Source organism: Hemitrygon akajei, chromosome 2 (genome assembly GCF_048418815.1).
Source record: "Hemitrygon akajei chromosome 2, sHemAka1.3, whole genome shotgun sequence".
Classification (NCBI taxonomy): Eukaryota; Metazoa; Chordata; class Chondrichthyes; order Myliobatiformes; family Dasyatidae; genus Hemitrygon; species Hemitrygon akajei.
The window spans coordinates 176,764,187-176,784,176 of NC_133125.1; positions in this window are offsets into that span (position 1 = coordinate 176,764,187).

Genomic DNA, 19,990 nt, shown 5'->3' on the forward strand with positions numbered 1-19,990 from the left:
ATCATTTTTACGCGAAACCGGCGTTTTCAAAATTATCTGGTCTAGTGTGGACATAGCCTCAGTCATGTCTAACCTTTTTATTGGCTCTGCTCCAGGCCAGCATCAATTAATGCCCTCTTCCCAGCAAGTGACAATGGTAATTCGTGGCTCTTCGTTCTCAATCAGCAGGGAGCTTGATTCACGCAAAATAGAAACTGACTCCAACAGTCAAAAACCTGCATGTTGTATCCAACCAAAGAGCAACTCACAAATAACTTCTCATTTGGAAATGACCTCTAGTCCAGCAGATTTCCTGAAGCATCATGATATCTTCTTTAAAACGCTGACCAAACCAAGTGACTGCTGCAAACTGGAGGATGTAAAACAATTCCACAAAATGACAGGGTCCATCTCCAAGCACAAGGCAGGAGCAAAGACATTAGATCTGTCAGCTGCATCTGTCCCCGATGCATTCGTGTTTGATATTTCCTTCTGCATTTCAAATCCACCATGGCCAACATCTCCCCTTGTTGATCCACAGAAAACTCTGGGGATCACACTACTGTTTATATGTCTGAGTGAATACAGGACAAAAGGACACCAGCACTCATGACATCAAATAATACAGATAAAGATTTAAAAGCATGAGGAAACACAATAAAAAGTTACCCACATTCATACCATATATCAAGGCACTTAACAGCAATCAATGGTACTTAAACACGACTTCATGGTATGAAGACAAACAAAATCACCAAAAAGAGATTCAGAATGGCATGTGGAAGGCAAACACTTAGGTTATTAAAGTTGCCATTAAAAAGACTATAAGAACTTGTGAAGCAGTACGTATCCAAGGGTGCATCCAATAACATTTAAACACCAGTTCCAAACTTCACTCCCAAATGGGACAGATTCTGCTAAACATCATTAGCTAAACCCACATGATCTTTAATAGTCCTGGATAACTCATTGAATTGTTTAATAACAGCTTCATTATGGTAAATAACTCAATCCCACTCTGCGGTATAATGAAATATTTAGTTATTGACAGATTAAATAGATAGAGAATAATCATAAGAAATAAACCCACTGTCTGTAAACTCATTTTTAATTAAACTTTCCAAATAAACCCAATATTCTCCTTTTCAATAACAAGCACAAAATTTACGCTCTTTATAGGTCGGAACCTCATCGCATGAAACGATAGCAACAGTTGGCATTGTGATGGTTGTGGTATCAGTTGTTGTCATACACAGAATGGAGTGAGGTCTATATGGAAAATCTCAGAGCTCCAGATCCACTGGGATTGAGTTACCTGGGGCACATGATAATCCATAATCTTATTTCTGATTTGTGTCCACATCAGCAATACCATTATGTTCACAATAAAACATGGTGTCCCACTGTTATCCTCGTACTCTCATCTTTTCCCCACATTACCATTATTCAACCACAAATGTCAACAGACTGTCAGTCTCATTTACTTGGCAATAAGTACTCTTGTTTGAGTACTGTTGGGGGGAACAGCCTATGTGGGGGAAGCAACAGCAGTCGTGCCTCTGGCACAGAGTCCAGCACTGTGGCTCAGAAGGGTAGGGAAAGGAAGAGGAAGGCAGTAGTGATAGTGGACTCTATAGTCAGGGGGTCAGACAGGCAATTCTGTGGACACAGGAAAGAAACTCAGATGGTAGTTTACCTCCCAGTTGGCAGGGTCTGGGAACAAAGCGGATGAGCTTAGAGTGTGGATCAGTTCTTGGAGTTATGATGTGGATATCCATTACAGAGACTTGGATGGCTCAGGCACAGGAATGGTTACTTCAAGAGCCGGGTTTTAGATGTTTCAGAAAGGACAGGGAGGGAGGCAAAAGAGGTGGGGACGTGGCACAGTTGATCAGAGATAGTGTCACGGCTGCAGAAAAGGTGGATGTCATGGAGGGATTGTCTACAGAGTCTCTGTGGGTGGAGGTTAGGAACAGGAAGGGGTCAATAACTCTTCTGGGTGTTAGTTATAGGCTGCCCAATCATAACAGGGATATTGTGGAGCAGATAGGGAAACAGATCCTTGAAAAGTATAATAATAACAAAGTTGACATGATGGGAGATTTTAATTTCCCGAATATCGATTGGCCTCTCCCTAAAGCAAGGTGTTTAGATGGTGTGGAGTTTGCTAGGTGTGTTCAGGAAGGTTTTGTGACACAATATGTAGATAAGCCTACAAGAGGAGAGGCTGTATTTGATTTGCTATTGGGAAATGAACCTGGTCAGATGTCAGATCTCTCAGTGGGAGAGCATTTTGGAGGTAGTAATGATAATTCTGTCTCCTTTACAATAGCATTGGAGAGAGATAGGGACAAGTTATAAAAGCATTTAATCGGAGTAAGGGGAATTATGAGGCTATCAGGCAGGAAATTGGAAGCTTAAATTGGGAACAGATGTTCTCAAGGAAAAGTATGGAAGAAATGTGGCAAATGTTCAGTGGATATTTTTGTGGAATTCTGCATAGGTACGTTCCAATGAGACAAGCAAAGAAAAACTTACAAAACGGTCAGAGAGTTAGATAATGATAGAGATCTAGAAGATTATAAGACTAACAGGAAGGAGCTTAAAAAGGAAATTAGGAGAGCCAGAAGGGGCCATGAGAAGACCCTGGCAGGCAAGATTAAGGAAAACCCCAAGGCATTCTATAAGTCTGTGAATAGTATGAGGATAAGACGTGAAAGAATAGGACCTATTAAGTGTGACAGTTGGAAAGTGTGTATGGAACCGGAGGAAATAGCAGAGGTACTTAATAAATACTTCAGTACTCACTATAGAAAAGGATCTTGGTGATTGTAGTGATGACTTACAGTGGATTGAGAAACTTGAGCTTCTAGATATTAAGAAAGAGGATGTGCTGGAGATTTTGGAAAACATCAAGTTGGATAAGTCATCAAGACCGGACGAGATGTACCACAGACTACTGTGGGAGGCGAGGGAGGAGATTGCTGAGTCTCTGGCGATGATCTTTGCATCATCAAAGGGGATGGAAGAGGTTCTGGAGGATTGGAGGGTTGTGAATGTTCCTTTATTCAAGAAAGGGAGTAGAGACAGCCCAAGAAATTATAGACTAGTGAGTCTTACTTCAGTGGTTGGTAATTTGATGGAGAAGATCCTGAGAGGCAGGATTTATGAACATTTGGAGAGGTATAATATGATTAGGAATAGTCAGCATGGCTTTGTCAAGGTCAGGTTGTGCCTTATGAGACTGATTGGATTTTTTGAGGATGTGGTTAAACACATTGATGAAGGAAGAACAGTAGATGTAGTGTATATGGATTTCAGCAAGGCATTTGATAAGGTACCTCATGCAAGTCTTATTGAGAAAGTAAGGAGGCATGGGATCCAAGGTGACTTTGCTTTGTGGATCCAAAACTGGCTTGCCCACAGAAGGCAAAGAGTAGTTGTAGACGGGTCATATTCTGCATGGAGGTTGGTGACCAGTGGTGTGCCTCAAGAATATGTTCTGGGACCCTTACTCTTTGTGATTTTTATAAATGACCTGGATGAGTATGCGCAGGGATGGGTTAGTAAGTTTGCTGATGATACTCAGGTTGGAGGTGTTGTGGATAGTGTGGAGGGCTGTCAGAGGTTACAGCGAAACATTGATAGGATGCAAAACTAGGCTGAGAAGTGGCAGATGGAGTTGAACCCAGATTAGTGTGAAGTGGCTCATTTTGGTAGGTCAAATATGATGGCAGAATATAGTATTAATGGTAAGACTCTTGGTAGTGTGGAGTATCAGAGGGCTCTTGGGGTCCAAGTCCATAGGACGCTTAAAGCAGCTCTGCAGGTTGACTCTGTGGTTAAGAAGGCGTATGGTGTATTGGCCTTCATCAATCGTGGAATTGAATTTAGGAGCCGAGAGGTAATGTTGCATCTATATAGGACCCTGGTCAGACCCCACTTGGAGTACTGTGCTCAGTTCTGGTCACCTCACTACAGGAAGGATGTAGAAGCCATAGAAAGGGTGCAGAGGAGATTTACAAGGACGTGGCCTGGATTGGGGAGCATGCCTTATGAAAACAGACTGAGTGAACTCGGCCTTTTCTCCTTGGAGTGACAGAGGATGAGAAGTGATCTGATAGAGGTGTATAAGATGATGAGAGGTATTGATCGTGTGGATAGTCAGAGGCTTTTTCCCAGGGCTGAAATGGTTGCCACAAGAGGACACAGGTTTAAGGTGCTGGGGTGTAGGTACAGAGGAGATGTCAGGGGTAAGTTTTTTACTCAGAGAGTGGTGAGTGCATGGAATGGGCTGCTGGCAACGGTGGTGGAGGCGGATATGATAGGGTCCTTTAAGAGACTTTTGGATAGGTACATGGACCTCAGAAAAATAGAGGGCTATGGGTAAGCCTAGTAATTTCTAAGGTAGGGACATGTTCGGCACAACTTTGTGGGCCAAAGGGCCTGTATTATGCTGTAGGTTTTCTATGTTTCTAATCTCATCCCAGTCCTTCACGAATTCATTCCTAGTACCTGCAATCTTCAATAGAGCCTTCAACCATAATGAAGCCACTCATTAGTAGTATTCCAACACCAACCATTCCTGAACACCTGTAAGTAAAAACACCGAGAGTTTCTGTAGTTATGTAATTATCTGATATCTCCTTTAAATTCAAGGTTTCTAGCCCCTGTTGCATTTCCAGTGTATCTGAGGATGAACACAGTCCTCCACCTGCTTCTCTCCTCCATTGTCTTTGCTTTGGTTAAGGCGATTGTAAAGATTGCTTTGCCTTAACCTTCCCTTCTTGATACTGAGTATGAAGTGGACTACCTTAACCTCCGGGTACAAACAGAAGTGGTCGCCAAACTCACTGAGGGTGCAACTCCTCCATCCTCATCATCGTCTATTGCATGAAAAATAAACCTACGAGTATCATCATCTCTGCCCAGAGCATCCCATTGACAATCTGCCTTATGGGCCTCAGTTACTAGAGAGCATTGACCATCCTCAAGTGATTTGAATTGGTTAATATGTGTTATGTGTGAAGCCAAGCAGAGCCGCAGAACGGATGCTGCTAAATAAGAGAGAGGTAAAAGAGAGCCATCCAAAGTGCTAATGAGAAAGAGATCACGAGAGAGAGAGAGAGAGAGAGATAAGGGAGAGCCATTCAAAATGCTGATGAGAGAGAGATACCGAGAGAGAGACACATAATTCAGTATTTTGCTTCTGCAGTGATACTGATGAACTGCTCGGTGACACTCCTGCTGAGACGAAAGGAAGTGGTGAAGTTTGATGGACAGGTGATACCCCATCGGGGGGTGGGGATAAAATAGCGAGTTTGCTAAGACACAGGGAGACACGCCACGAGACCTTGAAGAGAGCATTGTGTCCCCACAAGTTGGTGGGAGTTTGGAGGACCGATTTGCGGGAATCAGCCAGAGGCTCACAGGGTGTAAAGGTACAACCGGTGGGGACTGTTGTGTGTCCACCCTTGGCTGGGTGACAGGTTCACCACGGAAGAACGGTCGCATCTGGAACGGGGGGTCACAGTCGGTGACCACAACGGGACACGAAGACAACGGAAGGTTTGCTGAAATTTCGTGTCTCTCTCTCTCTCTCTCTCTCTCTCTCTCTCTCTCTCTCTCTCTCTCTCTCTCTCTCTCTCTCTCTCTCTCTCTCTCCCTCTCTCTCTCTCTCCCCTCCCTCTCCCTCTTTTCCTCTCTCCCTCCCCAACAGTACCACAACAACTATCTCGAACTACACTAAACTGAACTGAACTCTGCTTCACTGGAAGACTGATCATTTACTCCTAGACTGCGATAGAGCTTGGCAGATTCCTATTCCCATATTTCTGTGTATACATGTATATTATCATTGTTAACCTGTTACATTTATATCCTTGCATTTAGTGTACTGTATTACTTAATTTACTAATAAACTTTATTAGTTTCTAGTAATTACAGACTCCAACGAGTGTTCAATTTCTGCTGGTTTGACAACCCAGTTACGGGGTACGTAACATATGATATCAACCTAACTTACTTGGAGCAGTCTGGATTTGATAAACTGACGGGCTCTGTCAATGACATTGTACGGTCCCACAAATCTCGAAGTTGTAAAAGGGCCTGGTTGATGTACTGAGATCATAACCTTCTGTCCCATCTCCAACTCCCTCAGTTTTGTTCACACATCAAAATAAGCTTTACTCTGCTGTTTCGTCTGTCCCATGTTATGAGCTGCAACATAATGGGCTTCCTTTATAGTGTCGGTGAATTGCTGAACCCGCTTGTCCTTTACAATACTATCACACTCAGGTTCCGATAAATCTAGCCCAACCAGGAATTCTAACCCTCTCAGTTCTCTCCCGCTCTTCAACTTCAAAGGTGTAAAACCAGTAGAAGAAGCTTCGGTGGTACGGATTACCACAAGGACTTAGGGTAGACAGTGACCCATGTGGCCCTGCGTTGCTTTGCCATTTTAGCTAACATTCTCTTTAAAGTTCTATTCATCCGTTCAACAATTCCACTGATTGGGGTTGATAAGGGATAAGAAACCTCTACTTTATCCCAAACAGTCTCATCAGATTTTGCATCACTTTTACAGTGAACTGAGTCCCTTGATCTGATTCTAAACTCCTTGGCAGTCCCCAATGAGTAAAGACTCTCTCGAACAAAATCCTAGCTGTAACTTTGTGTTATTTTTCATTGGAAAAGCCTCTACCCACTTGGTGAATGTATCTACTATCATTCGGATATATTTCAGTCCTCCAGGGGATGGAGATAAAGTTCCTACAAAATCATTCTGCAAGTTAACCCATGTCCTTCTGCATTGTTTTCAAGTGTGTCTTGAAACTGCTTTTAGCCATTTTATCTGGGTTATACTGGGCAAAATTCAAACAATTCTCACGATAATGTTCTCCATCTCCTCACATCTTCAGCCACCAACACAGATTCTCCAACTGTCCCACAGTTCTATCTAATGCCCAGAAAGTCATGGTACCAATACATCATCTAGTTTCTTTCACTTTCTGGCACCACAAATCTACCAATATCAAGTGCAATCCCATTCTTTACCTGTATTCCTGGGTATTTCCCATCCTCTTCAGAATTTTCCCCTCCCTGCACCTTTGCTAACTCCTGTTGCTGTACCTTAGCTAGGAATTCTGTTTGTTATTTCTGTGTCATCATTCCTTCTAGATCCGGATTCCATTTCACCCCACATCTTGCTCCTCTTGGCTAACTCAGCCTTCCTGTACCTCTGCTTTAAATATTCCCATTGACGTAGCCTCAGCAGCTGCCTGTAGCAATGAATTCTACAGATTCACCAATCTCTGTTTAAAGAGATTCTTCTCATCTCTGTTCTAAAGGGATGTCCTTCTATTCTGAGGCTGTGCCCTGTGGTTCTAGGTTGTCCCACCACAGAGAATGTTCTTTCCACATCCATTCTAACTTCAGGAGGACATTAGGACACAGAGGAAAAGAGAATGGGCAAATATCTAGCAGATGGAGTATAAAGTAGGTGAACGTGAAATTGTCTTTATCAGGGAGCAGAAAAAGAACATATTGTCTGTTTTGAAGGAGATTCCACTGAGCTAAGGGACAGTGTGCAAATGGTAAATAGGATGTTGAAGGATCGATCCTCAGGGAGTTTGAGTTATCATTGGGCAGGAATGGGAGGAGAGGACACTGAAGATGATTTTCCATCGATTACATAACAAATAGAATGGAACCCAGCAAGGTGAGACACTTCCATCTGGAGAACAAAGAAAATCCTAATTCAATGATTCAATAAGGTTAAAGATGCAAGTTAATCAATGAGGAAAACACTTTTGATGTAGTGTACATAGATCTTAGTGAGGAATAAAATTTGAAATCCTGATGTGGTCTGATACTGTCGTGTGGTCGGGTTGGAAAGTGATAGATTTGAACATCAGATTAAGGGAAAATTGAAAAACAATAAGGATTTTGGAGTAGAAAGAGAATGATGATGGGAGCAGAAATTTGCAAAGACAGTGGTTATCTTTTGGCTTGGTTTCATACAGTGGGGTGAAAATGGAGATTCAATAGCAGGTATGACAATACCCGAAGGAGAAACTATTAAAAATGTCAGTAAACATTGAGACAGAAAGGGAAATAGGTAGAATCAAATGAGTAGAGAGGGCAGCGGTAGGTGTATGTGTGTGTGTGTTCTGTGTTTGTAAATGATATACAGAGAGTTTTTTAATGTTGCACTTGGAAAGGAAGTAATACAGAATCCCCACCATTGACCACATCGACACAGAGCGCTGTCACAGGAAAGCAGCATCCATCATCAAGGACTTCCACCACCCAGGCCGTGCTCTCCTCTCACTGCTGTCATCAGGTAGAAGGTACAGGAGCTTCAGGACCCACACCACCAGGTTCAGGAGCATTTATTACACTTCAGCTATCAGACTCTTAAACCAGAGGGGATAACTTAACATGAAAAATTCTGCAGATGCTGGAAATTCAAGACAACACACAAAATGCTGGAGGAACCCAACAGGTCAGTGCCTTCTGCACCCACACTGAGCTCATCGACTTCATCAACTTTGCCTCCAACTTCCACCCTGTCCTCAAATGTATTTGGTCTATTTCCGACATCTCTCCCCGCTTTCGCAATCTCTCTGTCTCTATCTCTGGATACAGTCTATCCTTCAAGACCATTTATAAGTGGTGGATCCGTGGAATGCGCTGCCAGTGACAGTGGTGGAGGTGAATACAATAGGGTCCTTTAAGAGACTCTTAGAAAGGTACATGGAACTTAGAAAAGTAGAGGGCTATGCGGTAGGGAAATTCTGGGCAATTTCTAGAGTAGGTCACATGGTCGGCACAACATTGTGGGCTGAAGGGCCTGTAATGCGCTGTAAATTTCTATGTTCTATAATATCACTGATACACACAGCTCCCTGCACTATAGCTCTTCCCACTCTGTCACGTAAAAATTGTCGTCCACTTGTCTCCGTTCTTCCATCTCCACAGCATCTGCTCTCAGGATGAGGCTTTTCATTTCAGAACTAATGAGATGTCAGCCTTCTTCAAAGAAAGGGGCTTTCCTTCCTCCACCATCAATGTTGCCCTCACCCACATCACTTTCATTTTGTACACGTCTGCCCTCACCCCATCCTCCCACCACAATACCAGGGATAGGGCCTGTTGTCCTCACTTACTCTCCATCAGTACATTGTTGGCTGTTTTTTCTGGAACAACTACACCAACATGCTTTGGTTCAGTGTAGCAGTTTATGAAAGATCAGATTGTGTATTGGAACATAAAAGGCATTTGATAAATCCATTGTAAGTTCAATTTCACAAAATGGAAGACATTGATAATTGGGTCAGTGCATGAACAAACAGGTCACTCGCAGGAGGCGGAGGATAAGGATAACTTGCAAAGATGTAAGTAATAGTGTCCTGCAAGGAATTCTGGGTCTGCAACTTTTCACATGCTGACACAGCTGAGTAGATAGAGTCAAAGAAGCAAGTTTTCCAAAGATGATATTCAACAGGATGGATGGTAATGTTACATCAGAGAGACTAAAAGGTGACGTAGGCTTAGAAAATGTAGAATCCTCAAGTAGAGTTAAGAAACTTCAAAGGCAAAAAATACATAGATAGGAGATAAATACAGGCCTCTGAACAGCAGTCAGGATGTAGGGTACAAATTACAGAGGGAACGAGCAAAGACATGTAAAAAATTTCATGACCTTGGGCATGGGGAATTTCAATATCTAGATAGGTAGGGAAAGTCAGATTGGTGCTGAATCCATAGAGAAGGAATTTGGAGAATCCCTGTGAGATCCAAGTTTAAATTTAATTATCATTCAACCATACATGAACACGTATGAATACAGCCAAACAAAACAGTGTTATTCAGGGTCAATATTCAAAACACAGTACCAACAGTCACACACAGCACAAGCCACATATAGCACATAGAATATAACTGTAAGATACAGTCCATAGAACCATAGAACATTACAGCACGGAAACAGGCCTTTTGGTCCTTCTTAGCTGTGCTGAACCATTTTTCTGCCTAGTCCCACTGACCTGCACCTGGCCTATATCCCTCCATACACCTCTCATCCATGTACCTGTCCAAGTTTTTCTTAAATGTTAAAAATGAGCCTGCATTTACCATTTCATCTGGCAGCTCATTCTACACTCTCACCACTCTCTGTGTGAAGAAGCCCCCCCACTGTTCCCTTTAAACTTTTCCCCCTTCACCCTTAACCCACATGCTCTGGTTTTTTTCTTCCCTAGCCTCAGTGGAAAAAGCCTGCTTGCATTCACTCTATCTATACCCATCATAATTTTATATTAATTTTACATACCCTATCAAGTCTCCCCTCATTCTTCTACGTTCCAGGGAATAAAGTTCTAATGTATTCAACCTTTCTCTGTAACTCAGTTTGTCAAGTCCCGGCAACATACTTGTAAACCTTCTCTGCACTCTTTCAACCTTATTAATATCCTTCCTGTAATTCGGTGACCAAAACAGCACACAATACTCCATTCAACCTCACCATAACATTCCAATACTTATACATGTACTCAATACTTTGATTTATAAAGGCCAATGTACCAAAAACTTTCTTTACTACCATATCTACCTGTGACGCCACTTTTAGGGAATTTTGTATCTGTATTCCTAGATCCCTCAGTTCTACTGCACTCCACAGTGTCTTACCATTTACCTTTTATGTTCTACCTTGGTTTTTCCTTCCAAAGTGAAATTCCTCACACTTGTCTATATTAAACTCCATCTGCCATTTTTTAGCCCATTTTTCCAGCTGGTCCAAATCCCTCTGCAAGCTTTGAAAACCTCCCTCACTGTCCACTACATCTCCAATCTTTGTATCATCAGCAAATTTGCTGATCCAATTTGCCACATTATCATCCAGATCATTGATATAGATGACAAATAACAATGGACCCAGCACTGATCGCTGTGGCACACCACTGGTCACAGGCCTCCAGTCAGAGAAGCAATCCTCCACTACCACTCTCTGGCTTCTTCCATTGAGCCAATGTCTAATCCAATTTACTACCTCTTCATGTATACCTAGCGACTGAATCTTCCTAACTAACCTCCCATGCAGGACCTTGTCAAAGGCCTTACTGAAGTCCATGTATACAACATCCACTGCCTTCCCTTCATCCACTTTCCTGGTAACCTCCTCGAAAAACTCTAATAGATTTGTTAAACATGACACTCAAAAAAAAATGCATAGTACCAAGTCCCTGAGTCCATAAATGTGCAGCAGACTGCGGTTGAACACAATACAGCTTGTCTTCACCCAGCAATCACTAGAGCTGTACCATACCAATGTACCATACCAACTCCGATGCCTCTCTCCTGGATGGCTTAAGGCCTGGTTCTCACTACAACTGAGGTCACACAGCTTCCCCACAAATAAACCAGTGAACCGGACTTGCAGCAATTATGTTTATGTTTAATATATTTTCTCCTTGTGAACACTGCTTATATTATGTATCAGAGTTGACGCTGCAAGTTGAATGGGTGGGAGCTCAGAGTGTGGGTGAAGATATGAAACAGCAAATGGCTGAAAGCATTGATAAGGACATGAGAAAGCAGGAGCTGTAAAGGACAGAAAAAAAATAATAGGAACTGTAGTTGGCCATCCAGCCCGTGAAACTTACCATCATTTAATCTGACCATGGCTGATAAGCCCCAGGCTTCATCTGACATTTTGCATATTCTTTAATTCCCTAATCATCCAGAAAATCATCTATTTCCTCTTTAAAAGGCAGAGTCTCCATTACCCTTTGGGGTCAAGTATTCCAGTGAGTCTCTGCCTTCTCTGAGAGGAAATTCCTGTGTACATCAGTTTTAAATCAGTGGCCCCTAAACTGCCTGGCCTGCTGAGTTCCTCCAGCATTTTGTGTGTGTTGCTTGGATTTCCAGCATCTGCAGATTTTCTCTTGTTTGTGATTTTAACAGTGTCACTCTGAGATTCTGTCACTACAGGAAATATCTTAACATCTTCCTTGACATGCCCAGTTCTTCTACCTGCAAAGAATATATATGCTCTGTCCACAACTGGTAGGAATTCTGGATGGCCAGCCATTTTAATTCCACTCCCCATTCCCATTCTGACATGTCAGTCCGAGGCCTCCTGTACTGCCATGATGAGGTCACTCTCCGGTTGGAGGAGCAATATACCTTGGGGCAGCACGATAGAGCAGTGGCTAGCACAATGTTTTACAGTACAGGTGACACAGGTTCAATTCCTGCCACTGCCTGTAAGGAGTCTGTACATTCTACCCATGACTACATGGGGTTCCTCTGGGTCCTCTGGTTTCCTCCCACAGTCCACAGATGTGTTGGTTGGTAGATTAATTGGTCATTGTAAATTGTCCTGTGATTGGACTAGGATTAAATCAGGGGATTGCTGGGTAGTGTGCCTCGAAGAGCCAATTCCACGTTATAGCTCATTAAATAAGTAAATAAACCCTTTGGGTTTTGGTAACATGTATTAATCAGACTTCCAATATAACTCGGAGTCCTGCCATGTGCAGAAGTTCGCTGATGACACGGCCATAGTGGGGTGTGTCAGGAATGGACAGGAGGAGGAGTATAGGAAACTGATACAGGACTTTGTGATATGGTGCAACTCAAACTACCTGCGTCTCAATATCACCAAGACCAAGGAGATGGTGGTGGACTTTAGGAGATCTAGGCCCCATATGGAGCCAGTGATCATTAATGGAGAATGTGTGGAGCAGGTTAAGACCTACAAGTATCTGGGAGTACAGTTAGACGAGAAGCTAGACTGGACTGCCAACACAGATGCCTTGTGCAGGAAGGCACAGAGTCGACTGTACTTCCTTAGAAGGTTGGCGTCATTCAATGTCTGTAGTGAGATGCTGAAGATGTTCTATAGGTCAGTTGTGGAGAGCGCCCTCTTCTTTGTGGTGGCGTGTTGGGGAGGAAGCATTAAGAAGAGGGACGCCTCACGTCTTAATAAGCTGGTAAGGAAGGCGGGCTCTGTCGTGGGCAAAGTACTGGAGAGTTTAACATCGGTAGCTGAGCGAAGGGCGCTGAGTAGGCTACGGTCAATTATGGAAAACTCTGAACATCCTCTACATAGCACCATCCAGAGACAGAGAAGCAGTTTCAGCGACAGGTTACTATCGATGCAATGCTCCTCAGACAGGATGAAGAGGTCAATACTCCCCAATGCCATTAGGCTTTACAATTCTACCGCCAGGACTTAAGAACTTTTTAAAAGCTATTATTAATGCTTTTTGAGATAGTGATTTAGATGCATATCATATTTTTTACTGAGTTAAGTATTGTATGTAATTAGTTTTGCTACAACAAGTGTATGGGACATTGGAAAAAAAGTTGAATTTTCCCATGGGGATGAATAAAGTATCTATCTATCTATCTATATATCTATCTAATTATATAGAATCCTGCAGGCCAGAAGCCTTGAAAGTTTTGTAGTTCATGTCAGAGAAAGCCTGGATCACCTTTTTGGTTCAGAATGTTGGAAGTTTAAGGTTTACGGGACAAACACAGGCAAGTTGTATTAGCTTCAGATCGGCAACGTCTGGAGATGGGCCAATATGGAGGATGGGTTTTTGTTAGGTAGACAAGATTGTTTATGAACTTAAAGCATTTCCGTCAATCTTCACAGAGATTACAAGAAGCCAAGGGAGTGAATCACTGAATGGAATTTGTATTAATAAATAAAAACAGACTGGAAATGTAGAAATAGCAGTCACAGTAAAGAACTGGTACTGGCAAAACTAATGGGATTGAAACGTGATAAATCCTAAGACTCGATAACCTAAATTCAATAGTTTGAGAAAGGTAATTATGAAAAAGGTGGATTGTGTTTCTGGTTTTCCAGACTTCCATGAATTCTGGATGGCTCCTGTGGATTGGAGGGTGGCAAATGTGAACACACTAAGAAAGACGGGAGACAGAAAGCAGGAAACGATAGAGGTGTTGACATCAGGAGCAAGAAAATGTTGGAATTTGTGACAAAGGATGTGAACCATTTGGTAAAGAACAAAAACAGAGAATGTTGGTAACATATGAGACCAAGTAGGTTAATGGGACAGTTAAAGCAGATTATGCCTCTCTGTCTGTGTTATGTGTCACTAATCACAGGGCTAAGGCATATCATGACCACCTGATCAGGCTGTTCCAAAGGAGAGAAAAACAGAGCCAAATCATAGATGGATGACTGGTAGAAATGGCCAGTTCTGATACAGTCAGGAACAAGTTACCAAACGTTGGGGAATTCAATACTGAGTCCGGAAGGTCGCACTATGTAACACTGTTGATTCATTGTAACAGGGCAGGAGGCTGTATACATTGAGGTCAAAGTGGATGAAGTACTGAAGTGGCAGGCAATAGAGAATGGCTGCTCTCTGTGGATTGAACACCGGGGATCCTAAAGGGATCACACAATGTGCTTTTGATTTTCCCAGTGTCGAGCGCTGAATGCAGTCACTCGATTGGGGGAGGTGCAAGTGAATCACTGATCACCTGAAAGACTGCTTGTGCCTCTGAATGATGGGGATGGAAGTGGGGAAAATATACACTGCATACCCTGAGGGTGCAGAAGAAAATGCCACAAGATGGCAAGTGGTTGGTGAGATAAAAAAGCAGAAAATGCTTGAAATACTCAGCAAGTCAGGCAGCATCTCCAACAAGAGAAAGTTACAACTTGAAGACTGATAATTTCAAACATTTTTTAAATATTTCCAGTATCCGCAGTACTTTATTCTTGAAATGTTTAGTGTGGACAGAGATAAACCAAGGAGTCAGAGAGGGACCAATATTTCTGAACTGCTGAAAGGGGGAAGGGAGGATGTGCCTGATGGGATTTTGCTGGAGCTGGTGGGAATTGTGAAGGATGTGGAGACCAGTGGGGCAGAAGATGAGGAGCAGGATAGTTTCAGTAGCTGCTGTCTTCATGGGTCAAGTAATATTACACAAAGACCCAATTGTTTTCAGGCCAGGGATGATTATAGACAGTTAGTTACTCCATGTGTGATGGCAGAGGGATTTTGAATAGGGAAATGCTTGCAGATTTTTAAGATTAGTGTGGGATCATCCTTTACTGCTGCCAGTCCTGATAAAGGGGAGTAGTAAAAGAAACATAGAAAACCTACAGCACAGTACAGGCCCTTCGGCCCACAAAGTTGCGCCAGACATGTCCCTATCTTAGAAATTACTAGGCTTACCCATAGCCCTCTATTTTTCGAAGCTCCATGTACCTATCCAAAAGTCTCTTAAAAGACCCTATTGTATCCACCTCCACCACCGTCACCAGCTGCCCATTCCACGCACTCACCCACTCTCTGCGTAAAAAACTTACCCCTGACATCTCCTCTGTACCTACTCCCCAGCACCTTAAACCTGTGTCCTCTTGTGGCAACCATTTCAGCCCTGGGAAAAAGCCTCTGACTATCCACACAATCAATGCCTCTCATCATCTTATACATCTCTATCAGGTCACTTCTCATCCTCCATCGCTCCAAGGAGAAAAGGCCAAGTTCACTCAACCTATTCTCATAAGACATGCTCCCCAATCCAGACAACATCCTTGTAAATCTCCTCTGCACCTTTTCTATGGCTTCCACATCCTTTCTGTAGTGAGGTGACCAGAACTGAGCACAGTACTCCAAGTGGGTTCTGACCAGTGTCCTATATAGCTGCAACATTACCTCTCTGCTCCTAAATTCAATTCCACGATTGATGAAGGCCAATACACTATATGCCTGCTTAACCACAAAGTCAACCTCAGCAGCTGCTTTGAGCGTCTTATGGACTCGGACCCAAAGATCCCTCTGATCCTCCACACTACCAAGAGTCTTACCATTAATGCTATATTCTGCACACTCCTCCCTCTCTGATAGTGATTGGAAGTGTGGGGGTGGGGAAATCATGCTGTTGGTATCACAGGCTCTCCTTGGTGTTATGTTAGAGGGAAATCTTCTGAGGGAAGTTCCTCATCATAACCATATTGAGTTGTCTTATCTGCTAAATCATTCCAATCCATATCTCCACAACCTCAGGATGTGCTGGGGCAGCCCACAAGCGTCCCCACACATTCCGGAGCCAACACGGCAGGTCCACGATGTCCAGCAGAACTACACAAGCAACAACAACAACATCAAACCAAAACTACAACAACAAAACAAGCCCCTTCCCCCTTCCCACCCACTCACACTCACCGGACAGGCTGGGCCTGGGTTTCCAATCTCCAGTCCCTGTTCTGTACTCACAGACACACAGTCTATGAGTGTGTGAAAGAGAGTAAACTGTGCAAATACAAACAAAATAAATAATAATAAATAAGCAATAACCATTGAGAACCTGAGATGAAGAGTCCTTGAAAGTGAGTCTATTGGTTATGAGAGCATCTCAAAAGACAGGGCAAGTAAAGTTGAGTAAAGTTATTCCCTTGGTTCAAGAGCCTGATGGCTGAGGGATAGTAACTGTTTCTGAAACTGGAGGTGTGAGTCCTGAGGCTCCTGTGCCGCCTTTCTGATGGCATCAGCAAGAAGAGAGCCTGTCCTGGGAGGTGGAGGACCCTGATGGTGGATGCTGCTTCAGTGGTAAATTGAGCAGATGGCACTTGCCCATTAGGTGTTCAGGGTTGGGGGAACACGGGTTTGACAAAACCGCCACATCGGAGCACCAGCAACAGTTTATCATGAATCGCTCACCTTCACCTTTGGCTTTTCCAAATCAACGGTTCAGTCCTTATGGAAAATCAAGAAGCCTTTCTGTTTGATCGTTGTATCTGGCATGCTGGGAGAAAGCCAAGTCTCACTCAGACATAGAACACAACAGTCCCTCATTTCCCTCCGAGACAGCAATCTTGTCGTCAGGTTCTCAGTTTTGTTCTCCAGTGACTGCACGTTTACAAACAAGATGCTGGGTAGTGGAGACCTCACCCCTTTGTTTTTCAGCCTTGCTTGGAGACCCCCCCCCCCCACCAACCCGCCTCATTTCTGGCTGTACTGATGAACCCTCATCCGCTTAAAGGTGCCCGACCTGCCTGGTCTGCCAAGACCTTCAAATTGCACCCACGACTTTACACCCATGTCTGTGCTGCCACACACAGCTCCAATCTGTTGATCAAATGACAGGACATTGATCGGCCTTATTTCTAGGGTGACAAGACAGCCTACAGAGGAGGGGTTAACACCCTGACACAGTGGTGCCAAGAATACAACCCCTCCCTCAATGTCCAAAACACAAAAGAGCTGATTGTGGATTTCAGGAGGAATGGAGACAGGCTCTCACTGATCAACATCAATGGGACTGCAGTTGACAGGGTGAGTAGTTTCAAATTCCTCAGTGTACACATCACTGAAGATCTCACCTGGGCTGTACACACCGACTTTGTGGCAAAAAAGCACAATAGCATCTCTTCCACCTCAGGTGACTGAAGACGTTCAGCGTGAGCCCCCAAATCCTCATGATCTTCTACAGGGGCACCATTGAGAGCATCCTGACTGGCTGTATCACCGCCTGGTACAGGAACTGCACCAACCTCAATCGCTGGGCACTGCAGAGAGTTGTACAGACAGCCCAGTGCATCTGTGGATGTGAACTTCCCTCCATTGAGAAAACTTACAGCAGCAGGTGCATAAAGAAGGGCTGAAAGATCATCGTGGACACCAGTCACCACAACCATAAACTGTTCCAGCTGCTTCCATCTGGCAGATGGTACCACAGTGTTAACGCAGGACCAACAGGCTATGGGACAGCTTCTTTCTGGAAATCATTAGACATATAAATTCACATCTGTACATTACAATGGAGTCATAACACAAAGAGATCTTTGTGTTACAAAGATCTTTGTTAAAGATTTACTCCCTCATGCTGTGGGATGGGTATAAGATTTTAAATAAATTCAAATTCAAATTCAAATCTGTAGATCATTAGGTTGATTTAAATTTACATTGCTTAGAGGGAAGTTACATGTTGTAGCTTGCCATTCTGTTATAAAGTTATCAATCCATGTTGTTAACTGTTTGTTTCTATGTACAGACATTGCCTGATCTCCTGGGCGTTTCCAATATTTTCCACTACATCCCTCTCTCTTCGTCTCCCCTCTCTGTCTCTGTCTCTTCCCATCTCCCACCCCCTTATTCTTTCAGCCTTCCTCTTTCCCATTTCTTTCTGCCCCGTAATCTCCCTGTCTTGTTCCCTCTATCCCTCTCTCTCTCTCAGAATCTATCTGCACTTCTGCTGTTCCTCTCTGTGCATCTCTCTCTCTCTCTCTCTCAATCAATCTGTGTCCCCTCCATCACTCTCTGTCTCCCACCACCTCCCTCCTCACATTCCCCTCACCCTGCCATCCCCTGGAGCAGCTCAATCTCTGAGTACTGGAACTGATGTAACTGTAAGAACATCGGGAGGAACAGTGGGAGCAGGAGTAGGCCACTCGGTCTCACAAGTCTACCCCTCCATTCAATACAATCTGCCCCAGGCATCAGCTCCTCGTCTGTGTCTTTTGACACCAGTTGAACACTCAAGTCTGTCATTGATTCTGTTGTGATTATTATTCTCTGGATTTATTGGGTATGCCTACAAGAAAATAAATCCCAGGGTTGTACATGGTGACACATTGGTAATTTAATAATAAATTTACTTTGAACTTTAACTTTATAACGGAACTGGCCAGTTTAAGAGAAGTTTTGATAGGAATGTTGACAGTAAGGACATGGATTGTCATGGTCCTGGTGCAGGTCGATGGGAGCGGGCAGTTTAAATTGTGTTAACATGGACTAGATGGGCTGAAGAGCCTGTTTCTGCATTGTACTCCTCTATGACTCTAAACGTAGACAGTGTATTAGCTGAAGCTGTTGAAACTAAGCCCTGACAGTTTCAACGTGACTCAAATGGTTGGAACTCCTGTATCAGTGTGTCCGTAAGTTAAAGGCCTGATTTCTCATTGTCTGTGTGTCTGTGAGTCCAGAACAGGGACTGGGGGTAGGAAACCCAGACACAGCCTGTGCCATGTGTGTGAGTGAATGGGAAGATGGAAAGGGGAAGTTTTGTTGTTGCTGTTGTTGTTGTTGCTCGTGTTGTTCTGCTGGACATCGTGGACCTGCCGTGTTGGCTCCGGAATGTGTGGCGACGCTTGTGGGCTGCCCAGAACTTCCTGAGGTTGTGTTGGTTGTGATCGCAGCCAAATACATTTCACTAACGAGAAAATCCGAGCAACACACACAAAATGCTGGAGCAACTCAGCAGGCCAGGCAGCATCGAGGAAAAGAGTACAGTCGACGTTTCGGGCCGAAACCCTTCAGCAGGACCCTTTGGTCCGAACAGCGAAGAGCAAGAAATAGATGCCAGCTTGGACCAGAGCCAATAAGAAGGTGGTGACGGTCAGTCAGATGACCCGTAGCCAATAACACTGTAATGTAACATTAGAATTGTTCAGGAATGAATAGAAAAGCAGATGCTTCAAGCGCACTGGCAGCGAAAACTCTCCCCAGAGACCCAGGGAGAAAGTTCGTCACACTGGCGCTGAAGGGAAAACCACTGGCGAAGCACTTTTCAACGTCGCTCAGGGTAAAGTTTCGGACAGGAATTTAACTGATCACAAATGCCTGTAGCAGTTGTCTGTCTGACTGAGGATTTGATAGAAAGTCGGCACAAATGTGACGCCGAGTGAGATATATCAGAACGGGAAATCTAAAGGCTTTGTGAGGAGGTGGAAAACATTAAAGAAAAGCTGACGTAGAGATGCAGAGAGGTATGGATGGTGAGAATGAACCAGTTTCAGATGAAGTGTGAGAAACTGGTTAAAGAAAAGAGTAAACAGGAGGAAGTTGACCAGGGAGCTAAGAGCCAGGTGGAGGAATTAAAGAAACAGTGGAGTGATATAAAAGCAGCTAAAAATGTGATAGAGAAATCAGTAGGTGAAAAGAAAAGCGACAGCGGGGATCGTGCAAAGTGTTTAAAGCAAATACAAAAGCTGCAGGGCCAAATTGCTGCCCAGAGA